The sequence below is a fragment of the Cetorhinus maximus genome, chromosome 9 (assembly GCF_964194155.1).
Source record: "Cetorhinus maximus chromosome 9, sCetMax3.hap1.1, whole genome shotgun sequence".
Classification (NCBI taxonomy): Eukaryota; Metazoa; Chordata; class Chondrichthyes; order Lamniformes; family Cetorhinidae; genus Cetorhinus; species Cetorhinus maximus.
Genome location: NC_135887.1, coordinates 21,928,909 through 21,952,877, shown reverse-complemented (window position 1 = coordinate 21,952,877; position 23,969 = coordinate 21,928,909). Strand labels below are relative to the sequence as shown.

General features: G+C 41.7%; 1 long non-coding RNA gene across 1 annotated transcript; it reads left to right on the top strand.

Annotated features, from left to right (window-relative positions):
* Nucleotides 1-1,746: 1,746 nt before the first annotated feature.
* On the top strand, nucleotides 1,747-22,518 carry LOC144684167 (uncharacterized). The gene is made up of 3 exons (XR_013577426.1): nucleotides 1,747-1,837; nucleotides 21,911-22,022; nucleotides 22,404-22,518. It is a non-coding gene; the product is annotated as an uncharacterized LOC144684167 (long non-coding RNA).
* Nucleotides 22,519-23,969: the final 1,451 nt, after the last annotated feature.

Here is a 23,969-nt window from a genome sequence, read left to right as displayed (position 1 = left end):
GTTTAAGGATCTAATAGTTCAAGTAGGTGGACATGTTCCGCACTCAGTCACTTTGATCTGGGGAGGACACATTGCTAAACGCCACATCATATCAAAGGAGTTTAGTTTTTATACTGAAAAATGTCATAAATGCATAAAATACCTTTTCAATAGGTGATCACCTGGAAACAATACTGCCGAGGAAGTGGATTCAATGAAGTGATGGATATAAGGAAATTTTGTTGAAATTATCAAACATTTCTTAGAAGTCGCAAAATGGATTTTTAACCAGTTAGGCATCTATTTGGGGAACTTGACTAGTCTCCGTGTGCTAAGTTTCACTGTGCACCGACTCAGATCACAAAATATGCAATCCATTTTATTGAATCCTTTAGTAGGAAGGCGAAATGCCAAATGCAGGATAATTGAACCCTTGACCTGCTTGAATTGTTGAGTGTTAAGGTGAAAAAGTTCTGGAGAGAAAACATAATTCCCAAAAGAACGAAAATCGGGCGTAAGGGAAGTTGCTGATACCGTAGAAAGATTGGGGGAGGAACCGAATCCTAGCAAGGTAACCAAATATGTAAATTCGTTATAAGATAGAGCTGCAATCGTTGTATCAACATTTCATCCCATACAGATAGTCACACACATACACATACAGGGCACATACAGACAGACCTACAAAGACACAGATCCACATTCACAGGCACACTCTCAAACACAAGCACACATATCTACTCACTGAGGTATACCAGATAAGCACGCACACAGATGCAGATGTTTTCAGATGTTCACGCATATATAGTTACACTCAAACAAAATAGCCACTCACACAGAAACACGTCTGCTCATAGGTATGCACTCACAAACATAGTTACATGTGCTCACACAGATACCTGCTCAAGGTACACAATCGCAGATAAGCACTGAAATATGCAGAGCTGTACACTTGCAGGTACATGCGAACACACACACACACACATATACAAATGCAGGCTCACATTATCGGCATTGAAATTTTCACAAATGAATTAGCCCAACATATGTTACAGTTGTCCAGCCCTGTTTTTTTGAACAGTTCCAGCTCGTGTTCTCCAGAATTAATCCTTCTCTCCAATGAGTTGATACGAGATTCACTATTTTTCCAACTCTTGAAAAATGTACAAGCGCAAGTCTGATAAAGTTAAATAGTTCCGCCGATATATCGAGGTAACCTGTCTTTGGTAGATTTTTAAAATTTTGCGAAAGTGTCTAAAACGTTTGAAAAGTGATTCTGGGGATTCCGCCTCCCCCCTGACTAATTGGATGCTGCTTTACAGTCTAATTCACACACGCCACACCGAGAAATTAAAAAGAAAAATCACTTTGATGTCTGGATTGATGCGAGGTCGTGCTTAAGTACTTTTAAATTCAACCTGGCGGCTTTAAGTTCAGGCCATTAATGTATGAAATAAACAGTCTTTTCCTCGCCAATTACCGATTGCTCCGTACCGGCAAAATTTACGAGGCTTTGTGTCAGTTGATGGCTTCATTTTCAGTGTCTTGCTGAGATTTGACGCTGTTTGGGCGCCACCTCCCGGACTGATGCAACATTGCGGGGGATGGGGGGGGGGGGGGGGGGTGTGGGAATGGGGGTCATGCTTTCCAAGTTTAACAACGAGCACAGTTGCTTTAAGAGCCGCAGATTTTGTCACAGTTTCTGTTTTAGCGCCAAAATGCAGTTCGATTCGTTTCACAAAATGCCGAATTAATTCTTGCAAAAGTGATTCAACTCAGGTGCGCGAAAGGGTAACCCTCAGAAGTTCATAACATCTTAAAGCGGGAATTTAGTGCGGACAAGGGGCAACGCTGTAAGGTTAGTTTTTAATTAATTAAGAAGTGAAATATGTTCCCATATTCTGCTTAAGTTAGGACAGACAGTTCGCTCGGATCCTCTTTAATTTGTTGTTCACTAACCGAGCCCGGCCCCCTTAAAGTCTGCATTTGTTTTCTGCTTTTTTCCTACTCGTTGATTTATTATCGATCTTTAACTCTATGTAAATATATTTAGCTTATTCGCTCTCTCTGGGCACATCATTGGTCTTTTATCGTTCCTGGAGTCTAACTTTTACCCTCCACTCACGGGACTGAGCTTGGGTTAAAGCTGTGGGACTGTCCATTACGCTGCCACCTCCACATGACAGAGAGAAATCCACATTCGGTGCTAGGGATTCAGTGCGCGCAATCTTCGTCAGGATTTTAATTGCCACATCGGATCTATGAATGATAAAGGTCACATCCTCCAAATTCCTAAAGTAATTAAAAGTGTTTTTTTCGTGTTAAATTTTGCACGAGTGATATCGAATACGTGTTGCAATGGGCAACAGGGAGAGATTGAGTCTGGCTGATCTTTTTGCTCCTGTCCTTAACTTGCCTTTGCCCCGCTTCAATTCCACAGCGAGGCTTCGAGTGGCGGTGGATTGGCCCGACATTGCTTATACCAGCTGACCACTGACGCACGGATCAAAATGGACTCACAACAGAGGAACTATGGAGACTAAGAGGGAGAAAGAGAGACTGAGAATGAAAGACACCGAGGACCAGCGATAGTGTGATTTATAGAGACAGGCAGAATTATAGGATCTGAGAGAGACACTGAGCGAGAGACTGAGTGACAGCGATGGAGGGAATAGTAGAGACAGAGAGAGAATGAGAGATAATTATCGTGACAGAGACTCGGAGAATTATAGAGGCAGAGAGAGAGACTGATTCAGACATGGAGAGAATTATATAGAGGGGGCAGAAAGAATTATAGAGGCAGAGAGGGAATGAGAGATAATTATAGAGACTGAGAAAAGGACAGCAATAGGAAGCAGTATGCATTAGACAGAGCTATGTGATCCCACAACCAACAGATCAGATCAAAGCTCTGTAGTCCTACCACATCTAGTCGGGAATGCTGGTGGACAATTAAACAACTAAGCAGAGGAGGGGTGGCTCCACAAACATTCCCACTCAATGTGGGGGGAGCCCAGCACTTCAATGCAAAAGACAAGGCTGAAGCATTTGCAACCATCTTCAGCCAAAAATGCTGAGTGAATGATCCATCTCGGTCTTCTCCTGAGATTCCCAGAATCACACATGCCAAGTCTTCAACCAAATCAATTCACTCCACATGATATCAGAAAACACCTGAATGCATTGAGTGCAGCAAAGGCTATGGGCCCAGAGAACATCCTGACAGTAATACTGAAGCCTTGTGCTCCTGAACTAGCTGCAACCCCAGCCAAGCTGTTTCAGTACAGCTACAACATGGCATCTACCCTACAATGTGGAAAATTGCCCAGGTATGTCCTGTCCACAGAAAGCAAGACTAGTCCTAGAGACTAGACCCTGGAGAGACACAAGGACACCCGCACCATGGAGAAACCATGGAAATATGGGGACTGTGGGAAGGGATTCAAATCCCCATCTGCACTGGACACCCATCGATGCATTCACACCGGGGAGAGGCCGTTCATCTGCTCTGTGTGTGGGAATGGATTCACTAAGTCATCGAACCTGCTGACACACAAGCGAATTCACACCGGGGAGAGGCATTATTAACCCTTCAGTCTACTCTCAATCATCAGCAAAAAGTGATGGAAGGTGTTGTCAACAGTTTGGGTTCCACCAGGGCCACTTGGCTCCAGACCTTATTACAGCCTTGGTCCAAACATGGACTCGAGGTGAGGTGAGAGTGCCTGCCCTTGACATTGAGGCAGCATTTGACTGAGCATTACATCAAGGAGCCCTGGTAGAATTGAAGTCAGTAGGAATCAAGAGGGATAACTCTCCTGTGGTTGGAGTCATGCCGAGCACAAAGGAAGACTGTTGTGGTTGTTGGAGGTCAATCATCTCAGTCCCAGGACATCGCTGCAGGAGGACATCGCTGTAGGGGTTCCTCAGGGTAGTGTCCTCGGCCCAAACATCTTCAGCTGCTTCATCAATGACCTTCCCCCTATCTTAAGGTCAGAAGTGGGGATGTTTGCTATTGACTGCACAGTATTCAGTGCAATTCGCGATCCTCAGATACTGAAGCACTCTATATCCATATACAGCAAGAACTGGACAACATTCAGGCTTGGGCTGATATCTGGCAAGTAACTTTCATGTCACACAAGTGCCAGGCAATGACCATCTCCAAGAAGAGGGAATCCAACCATTTCCCTTTGACATTCAATGGCATTACCATTGTTGAATTCCCCACCATCAACATCCTGGGGGTTACCATTGACCTGAAACTGAACTGGACTAGCCATATAAATGCTGTGGCTACAAGAACAGGTCAAAGGCTGGAAATTCTTTGGCAACTAACTCTTCCTGACTCCTCAAAGTCTTTTCACCATCTAAAAGGCACAAGTCATGAGTGTGATAGAACACTCTCCACTTACCTGGATGAGCGCAGCTCCAACAACACTAAAGAAGCAACCCACTTGATCAGCGTTTCCTCCCCTGTACACATTGGCAGCAGTGTTTTTTCTATTTGTTCAGGAGATGTGGGCACCCATCACTAATTGCCCTTATTCATTTAAGAGTAAATCACATTGCTGTGGGCCTGGAGTCATATGTAGGCCAGAACAGTAGATTTCCTTCCCTAAAGGGCATTAGTGAAGGGTTTCATGGTTATCACCAGATTTCTTTTATTGAATTCAAATTGAATCCTGTGGTGGGGTTTGAACCCTGGTCCCCAGAGAATTACTCTGGGTCTATGGATTTCTAGTCAAGTGACAATACCACTATACCACCGCCTCCCCCCACATACACGATGCACTGCAGCAATTTGCCAAGCCTCCTTCGACAGCAACTTCCAAACTCATAACCTCTATCACCGACAAGCACAAGTGGGGCAGACATATCCTGCAAGTACCCCTCCAAGTCACACACCATTCTTGGAACTATGTAGCTATTTTCACTATTGCTGGGTCAAAATCCTGGAACTCCTTTCCTAACAGCACTGTGGGTATACCTACCCCATGTGTCTTGCAGCTCAACTCCACCTTCTTAAGGATGATTAAGGATGAACAATAAATGCCAGTGACACTCACATCCCATGAAAGAATAAAAAAAGGAAGGAAACTGCAGTGACAGAGCAGGCAGTTACACAGAGGTGCAGCAGTTAGAGAGTGATAGAAAGTCAGAATCCAAAGGTTCGGTGATGAGATTCTGACGGGCTCATCTCAATCTTCACTCCTGTTACATTTATAAACAACAGAACTGCATTTATTACCCATCAGAGGGGTGGCCTGATAAGAAAGTGAACCAGTTAAATTGACCTGAATTGTAAACTGTTGCTTTCTCCACAGGTATTTCCAGCATTTTCTGTTTTTATTAAAGTTAAATGGATTTTTAAAAATATGAATAGGGTCTTGAGAATAAACTTTGTGAAGAAGGACCTGAAACACATGGATGCAGGAACAGGGCTCAGGAATCAATGGAACAATGTCAACATTTGCTGATGACACCAAATTATGGGAATTGCAAACCATAATGATGATTGTGAAAGGCTGCAGCAGGACACAGATTGTTTTGAGGATGAACAGATATCTGGCAGATGCAGTTCAATGTTGAAAATGTAAAGTGAAACGTTTAGGAAATAAAAATAGGAGTATAATGGCTCTGTTTCTGCAATAGTGATACATAGAATGTGGGAGTTGGAATTCATTTTTAAAAAAGATTTGACATGGGAAGCCTTTTTTTATTCTTTCATGGGATGTGGGCAGCACTGACAGGGCCAGCATTTGGTGCCCATCCTAATTGCCCTTTGAACTGAATGGCTTGCTAGGCCATTATTGAAAGCAGTTCAGAGTCAGCCATATTGCTGTGGGTCTGGAGTCACATGTGGACCAGATTGGGTAAGGATGGCAGATTTCCTTCCCTAAGTGACCAGATGGGTTTTTATAACAATCACAATGGTCACTAATGCTGAGATTATCTTAATATTCCAGATTTAGTAATTGAATTCAAATTCCACTAGCTGTTGTGGGATTTGAACCCATATCTCCAGAACATTAGCCTGAGGCCTTGGTATTACTTGCCCAGTGACATTATCACCACACCACCAACACCCCAGTAAGAGTATCAGTAAAAATGAAACTATGTGATTAGATTGTCCTAAAATCCAAACTGAAACATTAATGCCCTTTAGGGAAGGAAACCTGGTATCCTTACCTGCCCTGGCCTATCTGTGACGTCAAACACACACCAACATGGTTGACTCTTAACTGTTCTTTGAAGTGGCTAAGCAAGCAACTTAGTTTAACCAAACTACTTTCAAAAAGAAGACCCAGTCCCAGCATCCTCTCAGTGCCACTAGCAATTGGTAATAAATGCCAGACTTGCCAGCAACACATTCCAAGATTAAATTTTTAAAAATGCACAGCGAATATACAATATACTCAGAAACAAACACACTGAGGCATGCAAGCACAGACACCACATACACAGTAGCACAAACAAGCATGCATATACACAAACCCCAGCAAAAACTCCTATACAAGACAAACACGTATACAAAGTCCACAAAGTTAATACTTCCCATACAACAAAATACTTTGGAATGCAGTGGCAGTTGCAATGTAGGTAAAGTTAACAGTAGCACATTCGCACATCCTGGCAGAAACTGTATACACAACAAGAAATAATAAACAGAAAACTGAGCAGGCAGGCAGAGAAGATGAAAAATGAGAGGGATAAAAGAAAAAGGAATGGAGCTGACCTCTGCATGCAAGTTAAAACTAAATTCAGGCAAGGCCAGACTTGTGCGAATGTGTTCGAGTTTATGTGATTGTGCACGGTGGAATATGAGTGTATCTTGATATGAGTGTGTGAACTTGTATATATTTCATAATTAATGTAAGATGTAACTCATTCATTCATGTGTGCTCTGCCTGAAGGCATGTCCTTAGCTCATTGTCTGCTGATGTTTCATCCTGAACCGTTTCCTTGGCAGTTTTTGACTGTGGTTCTTTGCCATTTCCTTCCACTCGTCAGATATATTGTGCCGGAATAGTTTAGCAAGTGTAGACTGAGAGTTAGTGTGCATGCAAGTATATTTCTGAGATAGAATGGCAGTGTGTTCACAATGCAGTGTTTAGTGTATGAATGGTGTAGACAGGATGTGACTGCAAATAACAGTGCGTGTGAACATGTACAAACGCAGTGTCGACGTAAATATAGGGAATGTAAATAGTGGTCACGGTGTGTAAATAATATAGTGTCTGAGTATATATAATTGTGAAAATAATGCAGACACGGTGCATATGAAAATTGCTTACTGTTTCTGTAAATAGCGCAACATTAAATTGTTTATATGCTGTGAATCTATGTAAACAAGCCAGTGAGTAAACGATAGTGGTGCGAAACATTGCAGACAGCATGTGTGTAAATAGTGCAGATAGCATGTGAGGGCGTAAAGTGTCGAGCCCACGCGTGTGTAAATAGAACAGACAAGATGTGTAAATAGTGCAGACAAATGAAGCTTGTGTGCAAACATTGCCGGTAAATTGTGTGTGTGTATAAGTAGTGTACCTGTAGACAGAAACCTCTGGTTACAGTGGGATTTTGGTTGTGTTTTGGGGGAATGATTCTCCTGTCGGATGGAGATTTTCCAGGTGGAGGGTGGAGACAGCAGTAGGTTAGAGTCCGGTTCGGATTGAGTGAACTCTCTGCTGCCCTTCAGGCTTGTTTAAGGAGAGGGGCGCGATGTCCAGAGGGCGGACTTTCGGGGCAGATCCTTATCTTAAGGGAGCACCCTGTTTTGGGCTGGGAATTGAACGGATTTCAACGCCGAGACCTGTCGGCAGCAGGCAGCGCTTTTGTCCGGGACACCCCCCCCACGCCTGACGCCTGGCTGCCGGACTCTCGGCCTCTGTACACCCGCGGACAATAGCAAAGCTTGTGTCCCTGGAGAGCGTGGCTTCCTAATTGGAAGCGCTTTCAGCTCACAATCTCCCTCCGTCTCCTGGTCATTGTTACCTCCCATTATCGGCTGGCGGGGACTCAAACCAATCACCATCAATCACAGATCAATGAGCTGGAAATGGTTATTGATTCCGTGTCCAAACAAGCTCCAATTAAGCCCCAAGAATCCATTTTAATTTATTAATAATAACAGAGGGGTTGGTTGTAGACCATGGTGTGCTGATGAGGTAGAACAGGGATTATTTATTCTTTCAAATATCATTTCGTGGTGTCAGCCTTGGTTCGAGCTACAATGTCGGAGATGCTGTTGAGACGTAATACCGAGGCACCGTCTGCCCTGTCTGGTGGATGTGAAAGATTAGGAACAGTATTCGAAGATCAGGGCCGTTTTCCCGGTATCCTCGCTGACAGCTATCCCTCAACCACAAAGCTGGATATTTGGCCTTTACTCTCATTGCTGTTTGTGGGATCTTGCTTTGTGAAATTGTCAACTGCATTTCTCCACATTACAACAGTAGCTATACTTCGGAAGTAGTTCCATTCTGAAAGTTGCTTAATAAATGAAAAAAGTTCCAACTGCTTTTTATATCACAGAAAGAGAGCAGGGAGGAGTTAAGCACTGATGGCCTTTGTATTTAGAGTTCAGCAAATCAGGTTTAAGTTAATTGGAAACAAAAACAAAAAGTGCTGAGTTTTTCCAGCACTTTTTGTTTCAGATTTTCAGCACCCGCAGTATTTTGCCTTTATCTTAAGTTAATTTGGGGTCCACTGTGTGATCCTCCTCACCTAGATTTTTTTCATCACACTGAGTCCAAAAGATGTTTTGCACTCGAATCAGCTCCACTGTGCACCAGGAGGGAGGAATGTATAAGGGATATTCTAAATATGGACATACATCATAAGTATCCTTTAAAATAATTATGATCATGTTTCCAGTGGGTAGTCCAGCACCTGATTGCAGTTTCTGGCGTTTACCACTATCACATTCAGAAGTCCTACATAAGCATTCACTATCTAATATTGCCATTAATGACCCCCACTGTTGCCATGCTTTGAAGTAGGAGCCCAGTCCTCAATTTTTTCACTATCTAACGTTCAGCTCATTCAAAACATTGCTGCACATATCCTAACTCACACCAAGTCCCTTTCACCTATCACCCCATGATCACTCATCTACAGTAACCCCCAGTTGGGCAACACGTCCATTTAAAAATGTTCACCCTTTGTTTTCAAATCCTTCAATGGTTTCCTCCTCTCCCTACCTTTGTAATCTCCACCAGCCCTAGAATTGCCCAAGATCCCTGCACTCCTCCAATTCTGGCCTCCCAAGTTTTAATCACTTCATCACTGGCAGCCTTCAGCTGCCATGACCTAAAGACATGAAATTCCCTCCCTAAATCTCTCAGCCTCTCCAAGGCTCTCTCCTCTGTTTTAAGATGTTTTCTAAAGCCTGTTCCTTTGAGCAATCTTTTGGACATCTCCTTATGTGTCTCAGTGTCAAATTTGTTAGATAACACTCCTAGGAAGTGCCTTGGGAAATTTTACTACAGCTGGAATTTTGTGCATAGTTCTGGTCACCACATTACAGGAAGGACATAATTGCTCTGGAGACTGCACAGAGGAGATTTACAAGAATGTTGCCTGGACTTGAAAATTGCAGCTATGAGGAAAAATTGGATAGGCTGGGGTTGCTTTCCTTGTAACTAAGGAGGCTGAGGGGTGACCTGATTGGGGTGTACAAGATTATGAGGGGCCTAGATAGAGTAGACAGGGATGCCCCGTTTCCCCTAGCGGAGAGGTCAATTACCAGGAGGCACAGATTTAAGGTGATTGGGAGAAGGATTAGAGGGGACATGAGAAAAAACTTCTTCACCCAGAGGGCGGTGGATGTTTGGAAATCACTGCCTGGTTTGGTGGTGGAGGCAGAAATCCTCAACTCATTTACAAGGCACCTGGATCTGCAGCAAAAGTGCTCTAACCTGCAAGGCTACGGACTGGGTGCTGGAATGTGGGATTAAAATGGGCAGTTTTTTTTTATTTTTCAGCTGACACAGACATGATGGGCTGAATGGCCTATTTCTGTGCTGTAACTTTTCTATGGTTCCATGTTTCTATTAAGTGTTCCATAAATACAAGTTGTTGTTGTTTCCACTTTATTCTCACATCCTGGCCCCTAAAGAAAACCTCAGAACTAAAAACGAAATGACAAAACTTCTAGCTGATGGATTGAAAGGCAATCAGTGAATCATCATACACTGATGATTCAGTGTATCATCAGTAGTTATGATGCACTGAATCTTTAGATTGTACTTTCTGACATTTGCCAATGAAAGAAAGCCTTCGAATCTCACTCATTCTCAATGAGACTTAATCAATTCTAACTGCCCACTCACATACATACAAACAGAACTCTATTTCTTTCACACTATTTGCAGTTTGTTACACTAGTAAACAATGCTCTATAATTATCAATTTTCAGCAAGTCGGTTTCAATTAATTCACTGTCCGCCTCACTGTTTATTCTTGAAAAATTCTCCATGGATGAATTTGACTAAAGTGATGCTGTAGTTCATCCTTCTTTATTATATCTTAATGTCAGGGAAGGTACTCTGATATTGAAGCATCAGCCCTGACTCTGTGGTGCCTCTGAGTCAAAAGGTACTGGGTGGAGCTCCATGTTGGAGGCTCGAGTACATAATCTAGACTGACACCTCTGTGCAGTATTGGGGGGAGTACTGGACTGTCGGAGGTCCATCCTTTGAATGAGAAATTAAACTGAGGCCCCTTCTGCCTTCCCTAGAGAATGTGAAAGATTCCATGGCACTATTCAAAGAGTAGGGGAGTTTTCCTGATGTCTTGGATAACGGCTATCACTCAATCAACAGCATGAGAAACAGTTCATCTGGTTCTATGTTTCATGGCTGCTTTCTTTTCTTTTTGGTTTTGAAACCTGATTCATTGCTGTTGGTTTAATGAGAAAGAAACAAGATTCTTAAGATCCTACATCATGCCCAAAATCATGCAGATGTAAAACCTTATTATTGCATTTTTTGCAACTTAAATTATTCTTCCTTTCAACAAACCCACAGTACATCTCCAGAAGGGAGGCATTTAATTAGCCAATGCTGGTGGCCTGTTTCTCTTGTTTTCAATTATGGTTTTCACGGAGTGAAGACAAGCTTATGTTATTTCAACAAAACTTCAGAACTAAAAGCAAAATCTCTAGCTGATGGACTGAAAAACAACAGCATCAGAAGATAGGATATGCTGAATCTTCTGATTGTGTTTGTTGAATATATATGGTAATTGTTATTGTATTTATAACATATGTTGCTTCTTATTCAGGGGCTCTTTTATAGAAAAGAGAGTATTGAGGGGGGTCACATGATAAAGGTCTTCATGATTATGAAAGGGTTTGATAGGCTATATGCAAAGAAGATGCTTTTACCTATGGGTGAGACCTATACAAGAGGCCATAAAAATAAGGTAGTCATTAATAAATCTAATAGGGAATTAAGGGGAATCTTCTTTATCCAAAGATTGGTTAGAAAATGGAACTTTATGTGAGCACTGTTGGCTGGACCAGTATTTATTGCCCATACCTAATTACCCTTGAGAAGGTGGTGATGAGCTGCCTTCTGGAACCACTTCAGTTCATGTGGTGTAGATACACCCAGTGTTGTTAGAGAGAGGGTTTCAGAATTTTGATACAATGTCCTGGTCAACATTTATTCTTCAAACAATAATACTAAAACAAATGTTCTAGTCATTTATTTCATTCTGTTTATGGGGCCTTGTTGTGTTCAAATTTACTGCTAGGTTTCCCTACATTATAACAGTGACTACACTTCAAAAGTAATTAATTGTGAAATGCTTTGGGATGTTTTCAGGATGTGAAAGATGCTATATTAATTCAATGTCTTTCTTAAACAATGGTTCTCTGTATATGCTATAATTGAATGTGGTGGGAAGCTATTTGTATTTGTGAAGTGTAATATCATTAAGCACTGTCTGTTTGCCTACAAATGCGTCTGCAAGCCTGCAAAAAGCAATCTCACATATGCTAATTATATAGCATGAGTCATTATTCATTCTTGCCAGGAAAGACATGTTTGAGTAAAATAAAAGCAAAATACTGTGGATGCTGGAGATCTGAAATAAAAACAGAAAGTGTTGGAAAAACTCAGCACATCTGGCAGCATCTGTGGAGAGAGGATCAGAGTTAAGGTTTCAAGTCCAATACAAATCTTCTTCGGAACTGAAGAAAGGTAGAAATGTGATGGGGTTTATGCTGTTGTAAAAGGGGGAAGGTCGGGTGGAGCAAAAGGGAAGGTCAGGGATAGGTTAGAGGGTGAGGAAGATTAAATGACAAAGGTGTAATGGAACAAAAGGCAAAGGTACTGGTAATAGTAGAAGTAAAAGAACAAAGCATTGGTCCAGAGTAGGTGTTAATAGCCGAATAAAGGTCAGTGCTGTCTGAAAGCAAAACATGAGAGCAAGATACAGACTGGCACTAGGGGAAAATAGAAGGAAATGGACAACAGGGTTCATGGGCTGAAGTTGTTGAACCCATGTTGACTCCAGAAGACTGTAAAGTGCCTAATCGGAAGATGATGTGCTGTTCATCAAGGTTGCATTGGGCTTCACTGGAACATTGCAGCAGGCTAAGGACAGAAACACGAGCATGAGAGTGAGATGGTGAATTGAAATGGCAAGCAACTCGAAGGTTGGGGTCATGCTTGCAGACTGAATGGTGGAGTTCTGCAAAGTGGTCACCCAGTCTGCGCTTGGTCTTCCCATTGTAGAGGAGACTGCATTGTGTGCAGCGATTACAGTAGACTAAGTTGAAAGAAGTACAAGTAAATTGCTGCTTCACCTGGAAGGGGTGTTTGGCACATTGGACAGTGAGGAGGGAGGAGCTAAAGGGTCAGGATAGCATCAGAAGGTGCCGTAAGAAGGGGGACAAGGTGTCGGGGGTGATAGAGGAATGGATCAGGGTGTCGTGGAGGGAATGGTCCCTACTGTTGTGGAACGTGGCATCATCAGAACAGATGTGACAGAGAGGGAGAAACTGCGAGAGTGGAATGGAGTTATTACAGGAAGCAGGGCATGAGGATGTGTAGTCGAGTTAGCTTGAGAATTGGTGGGCTTGTAATGAACATTAGTAGGCAGTCTATTTCCAGAAATGGAGACAGGTAAGTCAAGGAAGGGAAGGAAGTGTCAGAGATGGACCACATGAAGATGAGAGAAGGGCGGAAATTGATCAATATTTGAGAGTTTCCAGGCTGATGGAAAGCTTCAGTTGTTAGTCCCCACTTGGGACACATGCCTGGGAACATGGCCCAGAGTGAGGGCGGAAAGCAAAATTGATGAATATTTGAGAGTTTCCAGACTGATGGATCTGACACCTCAATGGGCTAATTTGGCAAGGTGTTTCAGTTCAGCAGTTTATTGGTAATTCTAAGATTTAGTCAGAGAGGATGGTTCTGTAAAATGAGGCTAACATTATGTACAAACAAAAACAAAAAACTACTGCGGATGCTGGAAATCCAAAACAAAAACAGAATAACCTGGAAAAACCTGCTGAGTTTTTCCAGGTAATTCTGTTTTTGTCTAACATTATGTACGTCTCAATTAAATTTTAGTCAATGTGAGGACTGAAAGCGGATGAATGAGAGTCAAAGTTTGCCACTCCAAAGAGCCTGTTTTAATCCTAAGACATTTATCAAAAAATAGATATTTAACCTGTTATATATTTATATTTGAAGGAGATGGGTGTTCAACCAACATTGTGGTGACCCCAAGTAAATTGGGAGAAGCTGAAAGAAGAAGATATTTATATTTACTTAGTATGATATTTGCTGAATTACTTAGTGTTTCTAAATTGGAAATAAATGCTGCGATACCTCAGTGACATTTAATATTCCACCATTTCTGAAAAAGTGATCAGTATAGTGAAAACTGTAGTTAATCCAGTTAAACAGATTACACGTAACTGTTAATTGATAGGGTCATGCAATACACGGTGACCATCATTCCATGTATAGTGCCTTAGTCTGTAAAATATATGACTGTTCTCCAGGTATCGCACCTTAGTTTTTATGATACGGCGATTGTTTTTCAAAAATTAATGTCTCTTTCATGTGGATTATATTTCAGGAGCAAAATCATAACATGTTCTAGACAAAATAAATTTATCAAGCTGAAATTAAGCTGCATGTTCTAACTAAGAGATTATAATAATTAAATTAAATATATTAACAGTACCTGCCCTATATTTTACGAGCTATACTCTAATAAATAAATCCAGTAATAATATGCTTACAGGTAAACAGACGCAAAATAGATACGGTATATCACTTTGGAAATTAGCAAAAAGGAATTGGACATATACTTCAAAGAAAAACTTGTAATATTATGGGGAAGCACTGGGGAGTGGGATTAATTCCATATCCCTTTCAAAGAGCCAGCATGGGCATAACAGGACAAACAGCCTCGGTGCTTTATGATTCTATTCTATCAGAAAAGTTATTGAATCAACTCCTGGGTTAACCAGATGATCACCTAATACAAGATAAATCAAGGATTAAGAATATTTCTTCATAGATTACCGGTTCACCAAAACCTACAACTATATTGAATTAGCAACTTTGGAAGAATGGGTATAGAAACTGCATAACAGCAATCCTGGCCTATTGTAATTGAGCAGAAAGTGCTGGATTCGAACACAAAATGAAACATAGAAAAGGAAATGGCTGCCATTTAGTGCCTGATGACTAATCAGATTTTATCATTACTGCAAGTTATCCTTGTTGCTGTCACACTGGGCCATGTTCCCAGACATGTGTCCCAAGTGGGGACAAACAACTGAAGCTTTATAGCCACAGTGACGCCATGTCACCCAGGATTAGTGTTGGTGTATGACATTCTACCTCTTATAGAATAAATAACATTAAGTACTGAACTCTCAGCCTCTTGGCAACAGCAGTATATTAACAATCACTGGCATGAAATCAATAACAGAAGTTAAGTATTTACACACTTAGACTAATAGTGTTAACATTTATATTCTGACCCCTCCTTCCCAAGGAAAAAGAGCTTTTCATCTCCTATATCCTCGTGAACATTTTGCTCTCTCTCACTACAAGCTGCTACAAAATAGAAGGAGCCAACTCTCAGGTTGTTTTTGGCGATGGGGTGAAACCAAAATGTCAACGTTTGCACAGAGAGCCCAGGGAAATATTATGACTTGGTTAATACTTACACTTGTCCACAGATTAACCTCTGCTTCTCCAATCACTAGACCCTCACCCACTCAATAATCAGATCACACATTCCACAACCCTCACCACTCACATTAGTCTGGAGATCACCTTCACCCATTCAAAGGAAATTGGAGATTACCCCTATCCCTCCCTCATGGTAATCTAGAGATCAGTGGAAGCAATTATTTACTCTATGAAAACCCTTCATAATTTTGAAAACCTCTATTAAATCTCCCCATAACCCTCTCTGAACTTAAGATAACAATCCTGGCTTCTGTAGTCTCTTCACATGCTTGAGGTCTCATATCTGTGGTGCCATTCTCATCAATCTCCTCTGAAACCTCTTATCAGCTCCATCTTTAGTTTTCCCGCAAGGCAGCTTCTCCTGGAATGTTGGACTCACCAGTGAGCTGGTGAAGGAGTTCTCTCACTTTGGAAGGATTCTCTCAGCTCGTGAGTTTGCGTGGGATTTTGGCTGTTCTGATCCAAAGTTGCTCCCTTACTTTTCCTCTGTCCCTTCAGACATGGAGAAGATTTTGTGACTGGGTAAAATCATTTTCAGTGGGAGATTTTGGCAGGTAGGAAACAGGAAATTGGACGTCTGAGAATAGTGCCCCTACACCACCACTCCACACCTGGCTGGAAAGCTGTCCCCAATTTTCCAATCAGGTGTTATGTCCTGTGTATTCCACATGCAAACAAAGAATATTTGGTGTCCCCACAATATTCCTCAGGTATCAGACAGAAGCAACATCACTGCTTAAAGGCATTAAAATTTAACTGCTTGTAGGATGCAACTGTTGCAGGGACACCGGCTTTTTGTAGTTAGGACTTTTTTTAACATAGAGGCATGGAAATTTTATGGTAGGCTATTTGGGCCAACATGTTTGTGTTGGCTGAAGAAGAGTTATCCACCCTTACCCCACTTTCCAGCTCTTGATCTGTGCCCTGTAGGTTACTGTACTTAAAGTGCATATTCAAGTATTTTACAAATGCAGTCAGGATTTCTGCCTCTACCACCCTTTCGGGCAGTGAGTACCAGACCCTTACCCTGCTCTTGGTGAAATAATTTCTCCTCAACTCTCCTTTAGTCCTTCTACCAATTACTTTAAATCTATGCCCCTTGATTTAATGACCACTTTGCTAGGGGAAGCAGATTCTTCCTATCCACTCTTTTGAAGTCTCTCATAATTTTATACACTTCAATTATATCACCTCTCAGCCTCCTCAGTTCAAAAGAAAATAATCCCAGGCTATCCAATCTTTCCACATGGATAAAATTCTCCAGTCATGGCAGCACCCTGGTAAATCTCCTCTAAATCTTCTCTAATCCAATCACATCCTTGTTGTGAGCGCTGACCAGTACTGTATGCAAGTCTCTAGCCGTGGCCAATACTGTGGTTCTTTCTATTCTAGCATGACCTTCCCACTCTTACGTGCCTCGGCTAATAAAGGAAAATATCCTGTATGCCTTCTGAACAGCCATACCTATCTGATCTGCTATCTTCAGGGTTCTTTGGATCTGTTGATTTTTACTTTGCTTTTAGATCTGAAGGTGAAGGAAGTGTTTCTATTACTAGATGAGAAACCCAGTCATTGTTTCCAATATCACAAACAAGGAGAGAGTATTTGCAAGAAATCAACAACAGAGGAAGATGCCAAGAAGAAAACAGAAACTGTAAAGTGGCCTCCATAATAACAGCTTTCAATTCACAACAGACAGCAGCAAGACTGAAAGCTAGAGTGTAATGCTGTTAGGCAAGTCAATGTGAAACTGATGCTGGGAGGTGCTTTGAAAGCAGCCCAATGGCGATAGTTCATGCTTGAAGTGGTATGAGATAAAGGAAGGCATTTGCTGGCACCTTATCCTGCAGCAGCAGAAAGAGACTGTCTAGGTAAAGTGATGATAAAATAAATCCATTTTATTGTCTTATAATGCACAGTGTATATTTGCTCAGTGTTTCTTTTCCAGTCCAATGCTTCCCCTTCGTAACATTATGTTTTTCTTTTATCATATCTCATTCCCTCCTGTGTTCCCTAGTGTCTAGCTGCTAAGATTTTGAAAAGATATATTCTCAGGATGTGGACGTTACTGGCAAGGCTGTTCTTTATTGTCCATTCCTAGTACAACTGAATGCCTAGCTGGGTCACTTCAGAGCATCAACCAGATTTAAATACAATACATTTTACAGTGCTATGCAGACAGGGTCAGGTAGTGGAGCTAAATGATTGCTCTTTCAAGGAGCTGGCACAGGTGCGATGGACTGAATGGCTTCCTTCTGTTTTGTATCAGTCTATGAATCTGTGGACGATATTTTCACTTATTCAAAGCCCATTCAGTTGCACAGAGTTAAAACCAGATCCTACAATTCTAAAGTTAGTGTGGGATTAAAGTCACACAGGCCAGATACTGGTTTCCTTCCCCAAAGGACAGTAATGTATCAGTTGGGCTTTTTTGACATTAGCAACAGTTTCTTTTTCATTTATACCGGTGTTAATTGGAGCCTCTTGTGATTAAGGTGCCCCTTTAGCTCCATGTACGGGCCATGAAAGAAAAGAAAGAAGGAAATTGCTTTTACACAGAACCTTTAAGCATAATTTTAATGGCTCACTGTTGTCATGTTGAACACAAGGCAGCCAATTTACACAAAGCAAGCACCCACAGCCAGCAATGAGATAATGCCCAGATAATTTGTTTAAAGTGGTATTGGCTGAGGGCTAAGTATTGGGCCAAGGATATCCATTCCTGCCAAACGTTTTATCAGTTCCACCCCTTCCTGTGGAGGCATTGACTGACACTGGGGTACAGTTTGGGACCTGGGGCAGGATTTTTGGGTCATCGGGCATGCATGGTGGGCGGGCCCGGAGCGGCTGGGAAATGGACCACCACCCATGATCGACCCCCACACTGCGATTTCACACTGGCTGGCCAATTAACGGCCAGCGAGCGTGAAAGGCACACTGAGAACCTCAGCACTTCTGGTGTGAGGGCAGGGTGAGTGCAAGCACAAAAGTCTGCACATGCTCGGGGGAGCGTGCACTGAAAGCTCCCTGAAGGCAGGGAGCTGCCTCAGGGAGCTGAACAATTTTAAAATCAAAAATGAAGTTTTTTAAAATCTGAAAAAATGTCCCGACATGGGTCTAACTCACAATAACATGAACAGAATACGAGTTCTGCCCCAAAATTTATATTGATTTTTTATTTAATTGTGGAAACCTCATCCCACCCATGGATGAGGTTTGCCATTAAATCAAAAGGCCGCCTGGCCAATTCGCCTGCCCAACAATTGTAAGGTGGGACGGGCAGTGAAAAATATGTTTAAATTAATTGATTAACGGCCTTAATAAGCCTCTTAATTGTCGGCAGGTGCACTGCCAACTCTCGCGCGCGCTCACCGACCAAAATATTGTGCAATTGCGCAATGTTGTCAGGGCGCTCGCCAGACATCATCACACACCATTTTACACCCAATCGGTTCTGGTGCGCGGCTGCCTGCGGGATGTAAAATCCTGCCCCTGGTAATCTTCCAGCACTTTGTGAAAAGAATCATTCCTCAATGTGTGAATCTGGACACTGAATGTCAGTGGGCTATTGGACTATGAAAGGCATTACAGATTAATCCAATTCTGATACTGCGCAGTTTCCAGCAGAAGTCACTGTATAGATGTAGTCAGGAGGAGAAACCTTGCCTATCACAGGGGCACTGATGTCAACGTTAGTTGCCAATCTGCCTGTGAACAACAAACAAGAACAACTTGCATTTATATAGCACCTTTAACACAATAAAATGTCCCAAGGAGCTTCCCAGGAGAATTATCGAACAAGATTTGAGACCCAGCTGCGTAAGGACTTCTGGGACATGTGAGGCAGAGGTAGAGAGGTTTAGGGAGGAAATTCCAGAGCTTACAGCTTGGTCAACTGAAGGCATGGCTGCCAGTGATGAAGGGCTTGAAATAAGTGATGCTCGAGTCCAGAATTGGAGGTGTTGGCAATCTTGGACAATCTTTGGGCTGGAGGAGCGGGGAGGCGATGGGCAGAAAAGAGATGAAAGCCAGAATTGTCTGCTCTTTATGTCACAGGAACTGAGCAATTGGTAGTTAACAGTGGAATGGAGGAATGGATTTCTTATTAACTACAAGGCCTTATGGCAGCACCCATGGAGATAGATGAACTGGCTGATTAAGTGAGATTTCTACCACAACCTTAGCAACACAGTTGTTTACAATCACAAAGAGGCTGACTGTAATTGCCAGTAACTGATTTTTTTGTCATATGCTAACCACATGTACATATCTAAAGTTCGGGGTTAGGGGAGAGCACAAGGGATGGGAGGTGGGGGTGGGAGGGTGACAGAGGTACAATTTTGTGTTAGTTTAGAAACGAATCATTTTCAATATGTGTAGGCATTTTGTTTGTATTCTAGAGAATAGGATTTGGCTGGAATTATTCCAAGTCAAGCTGAAAGCTCAGAGCTCGAACTATGCTCCTGTTTTCTTTTGTGCAGCTCTGCTGACTTGATCATCTACCTTTTTTGAATCTTATTCAAAATTCAACTTTAAAAAGGGAATTGAATGTTTACTTGAAAAGGAAAGAAATGTAGTGCCAAAGAGAAAGTGTGGGCAGGGGTGGGGTGGGCCTTACTGAAAGTTCTTTCAAAGAGCATGTACAGGCACAATGGGTCAAATGGCCTCCTTCTGTAATGTGAAATATTCACTCCAGGATCTGAGGACCAAGATGGAGGCTGACGCCCAGTGCAGTACTGAGGGAGTGCTGCGTTGTTTCGTATGAGACATTAAACCAAAGGCCCCGTTTGCCCTCTTGAGTCCCATTTCACTATTTTGTAGGAGAGCAAGGGGGTTATCCCTGGAACAAAAAACAAAAATAGCTGGAAAAAACTCAGCAGGTCTGACAGCATCTGCGGAGAGGAACACAGTTAACGGTTCGAGTCCGAATGACTCTTCATCAGAAGATGGACTCGAAACGTTAACTGTATTCCTCTCCGCAGATGCTGTCAGGCCTGCTGAGTTTTTCCAGCTATTTTTGTTTTTGTTTCAGATTTCCAGCAGCCACAGCATTTTGCTTTTATCTTAGGGTTATCCCCGGAGTCCTGTCCAATATTTATCCCTCAATAAACATAACTAAAAACAGATGATCTGGTCATTATCGCATTGTGGTTTGTGGGATCTTGCTGTGCGTAAATTGGTTTCCGCCTTTCTTACATTACAACAGTGAATACACTTCAAAAGTACTTCACTGCCTGTAATACGCGTCGAAACCTCCCATGGTTGTGAAAAGCGCTATAGAAATGTAAGTCTTTATTTTAGATTCTATGGCATTCAAATACTTGCTGACAAAGCACCATTTCAGTTGAAGCTCTAATCAATGACTGGCGGGGTTGAACGGACAGCAAGAAAACAGATCATCATCAGGCAGAGGCCCTAATAATGTAGGAAGCACCAATCTTCCCTACTCGGACTGCAAGGACCCCCGGCGTCACTGCAATAGCACAAGGAAAATGATGTATTTCCGCCACACATGTTCCAGGTACTTAAAGCAACACGGAACATGAGAATAGTTGCGTTAATATTACAGTCGTTCGTTGTAAGAGGACTCGCTGATTGTTGCGATCAGCAGGCTCTCGGCTCCGGGTGCTTCAAAACAAACCTTTTAAAACTCCACCATAACTCTCATAGAGGTGCCAATAATACAGGGAGATAATGGGACACTAAAACCCGCAAGGTAACGCTTCAATAGGACACGTCCAGTAACAATATTCATGGCAGCGTCCATGCATTAAGAGACAGATTTATAAATTGCAACCCCGTAATAAGACTCTTTGGATACTTGGCTTTGTGCATTTAGAAGGCGCCTGTTATAGCTTCAGCATTTCACGCGTTCAAATCCGATGAGGGGCTGGGGTTGAAGGCAATCATCAGAATTATTTCAACCGATTAAAACTATTGAAAATTCCTGTTATTTTTAAGATAATAGGATATAGGAATATATCAACGTTGCAATTTGTAAACAATTTCCAAAGATCCTGAAACGGGAGATATATGATTAGACTGTCAATAACAAAGGTTTCACGGTGTGCTCAGTGAAGCAATTGTAGTAGTTATGTAGAACCAGAGAATGATTACAGCACAGAAGGAGCCATTCAGCCCATCGAGTCCATGTCCCCTCTCTACAAGCGCAACAGCTAGTTCCACCCTTTCCCCATTGTCCTGTAATTTTCTTTCGATTTAGATAATTACCCAATTCCCTTTTGAAAGCTATTATTGAATCTGCCTCCAGAATACCTTCAGGCAATGTATTTCAGATCTTTAAAAAGCTTTTCCTTATGTCCCCTTTGCTTCTTTTGCAATTTGCCTTAAGTCGGTGTCCTCTGGTTCTCAACCCTTCCGCCAATGGGAATATTTTCTGCCTATCTATTCTGCCTGGATGTCTCATGATTTTGAACACCTCTCTCAAATCTCCTCTCAACCTTCTGTTTTCAAAGGAGAACATCCCCTTCTCCAGTCTATTCGTGTAACTGAAGTCCCCTCATCCCTGGAACAATTCTTGCTAATCTTCCCTGCACCCTCTCCAATGCCTTCACATCCTTCCTAAAGTGTAATGCAAGAATTGGGCACAATACTCCAGCAGAGCCTGAACTGATACTTTATGAAGTTCACTATAATCTATTCGCTTGTTTACTTATCACCAAAACATTTTTTTTTAGCTGGAAAGCCATGAACATTTTTGAAATTTACTCGCCTGGTTTTAAACCTCGGCTGACAGGAGCCTTTGGGGAAGAAGTATAACAAACAAAGAGGCAAAAGAGTGTCAGTAAGGTTTGTGATCCTCTACATTCACTGAATATTGATTAAGAACCAAGGACCCAGAGTGAACATGTTCAGTGTCTGTGTTGTTCAAGTGGGTTAAATATCAACCCCTCCCTCCTCATATCAACTCCCTTAACTTATTTTTAAGATACTTTGTGCTGTTTTTCATTCATATTTAAATTCATAGATGCATAAATTCACCAATTTCAGCTAAGGATAATATAAGCAGCTTTGTTTAATTTGTTACGAGCCTGATGTTTTAGTCATTTTAGTTTTGTTGTGAACAGTTAGAGAAAAAATACAATCCTTTTATTTTAAAATGTCATTTTCCATCAGACAAATAATTTTTAACACTGCAAAATGAATAATCTTTTTATTCCAAAATAATAGTAATTCTTTTCAATTGAACGCTCGGGAAGAATTCACCGTGATACCAAACTTCACACCACAAAGATGATACTTCCAAGCTGTTTATTAGAACCAAATGAAGAGCAAGTCTTGCCTGGTAAAGAGGCTGAATGTCACAGTGACAGTACTAAGGAAGGCAAACTTTCATCCATAATTCATGAAGTTTTTTAATGTTGATGTTGTGATTAATGCTGTGTTAACGTTTATCCTCCATTTAATTTTAGACACTGAAACTAATTGGAAATGATGACAGTAGAAGAAAAGCTGAATCATAGGAAAGTCGGATTGAAAGATATATCACAAAAGATGCAGTTATACTGAAGCCAAGAAATTTGAATTGTAATGTTTTAAAACTTTATAAATTATACTTTTAGATGCAGTTTACAGTTTGATTCTATCATGCGTACATCCAAAGTTAAAGTTTAAAGTTGCACAAGGACTTCATAAATATCCTGCATGCATACGCCTGCACCTGTTTTATATGTGTATTTATGAATGAGTACATTTACATGTACTTATGATTATATGTCTGCATGTGTATGTAAATTCGATTAAAACAAGCTTTATGTATGCATTCATTTACATATCAGTACATGAGTTTACATTTATGCAAAGTGGTTATATTTGCATGCATTTATGTGCAGTTGCATTTCTGTTTGTATTTGTGTGTAGGGGTGCATGGAAATGCATTTATCTTTGTGGACATTTATAGAGTCATAGAGTTTTACAGCATGGAAAGAAGCCCTTTGGCCCATCGTGTCGGCGCTGGTCATCAAGACCCTATCTACTCTAATCCCATTTTCCTTCACTTGGCTCTCAGCCCTGTATGCTATGGCATTTCAAGTGTTCATCTAAATACTTCTTAAATGTTGCGAGGGTTCCTGCCTCTACCACCCTTTCAGGCAATGAGTTCCAGATATCCAACACCCTCTGGGTGAAAAAAAAATTCCTCAAATTCCCTCTAAACCTCCTGCCCCTTACCTTAAATCTATGTCCCCGGTTATTGATCCCTCCTCTAAAGGGAAACGTTTCTTCCTACCTACCTTATCTATGCCCCTCATAATCTTGTACACCTCAATCAGGTCCCCTCTCAGCCTTCTCTACTCCAAGGAAAACAACACCAGCCTATCTTGTCACTCTTCGTAGCTGAAACACTCCAGTCCAGGCAACATCCTGGTGAATCTCCTCTGCACCCTCTCCGGTGCAATCACATCCTTCCTGTAGAGTGGGGACCAGAACTGAACACAGTACTCCAGATATGGCAATACAGCTCCATCATAACCTCCCTACTCTTGTATTCAATGCCTCAACTAATAAAGGCAAGTATCCCATATGCCTTCTTAACCACCTTATTTACCTGTCCTGCTGCCTTCAAGGATCTATGGACAATGCACACCAAGGTACCTCTGATCATCTGTACTTCCTAAGGTCCTACCATTCATTGAGTATTCCCTTGCCTTGTTAAGTCCTCCCAAAATGCATCACCTCAAACTTTTCAGGATTAAATTCCATTTGCCACTGCACTGCCCATCTTATCAGCCCATCTAT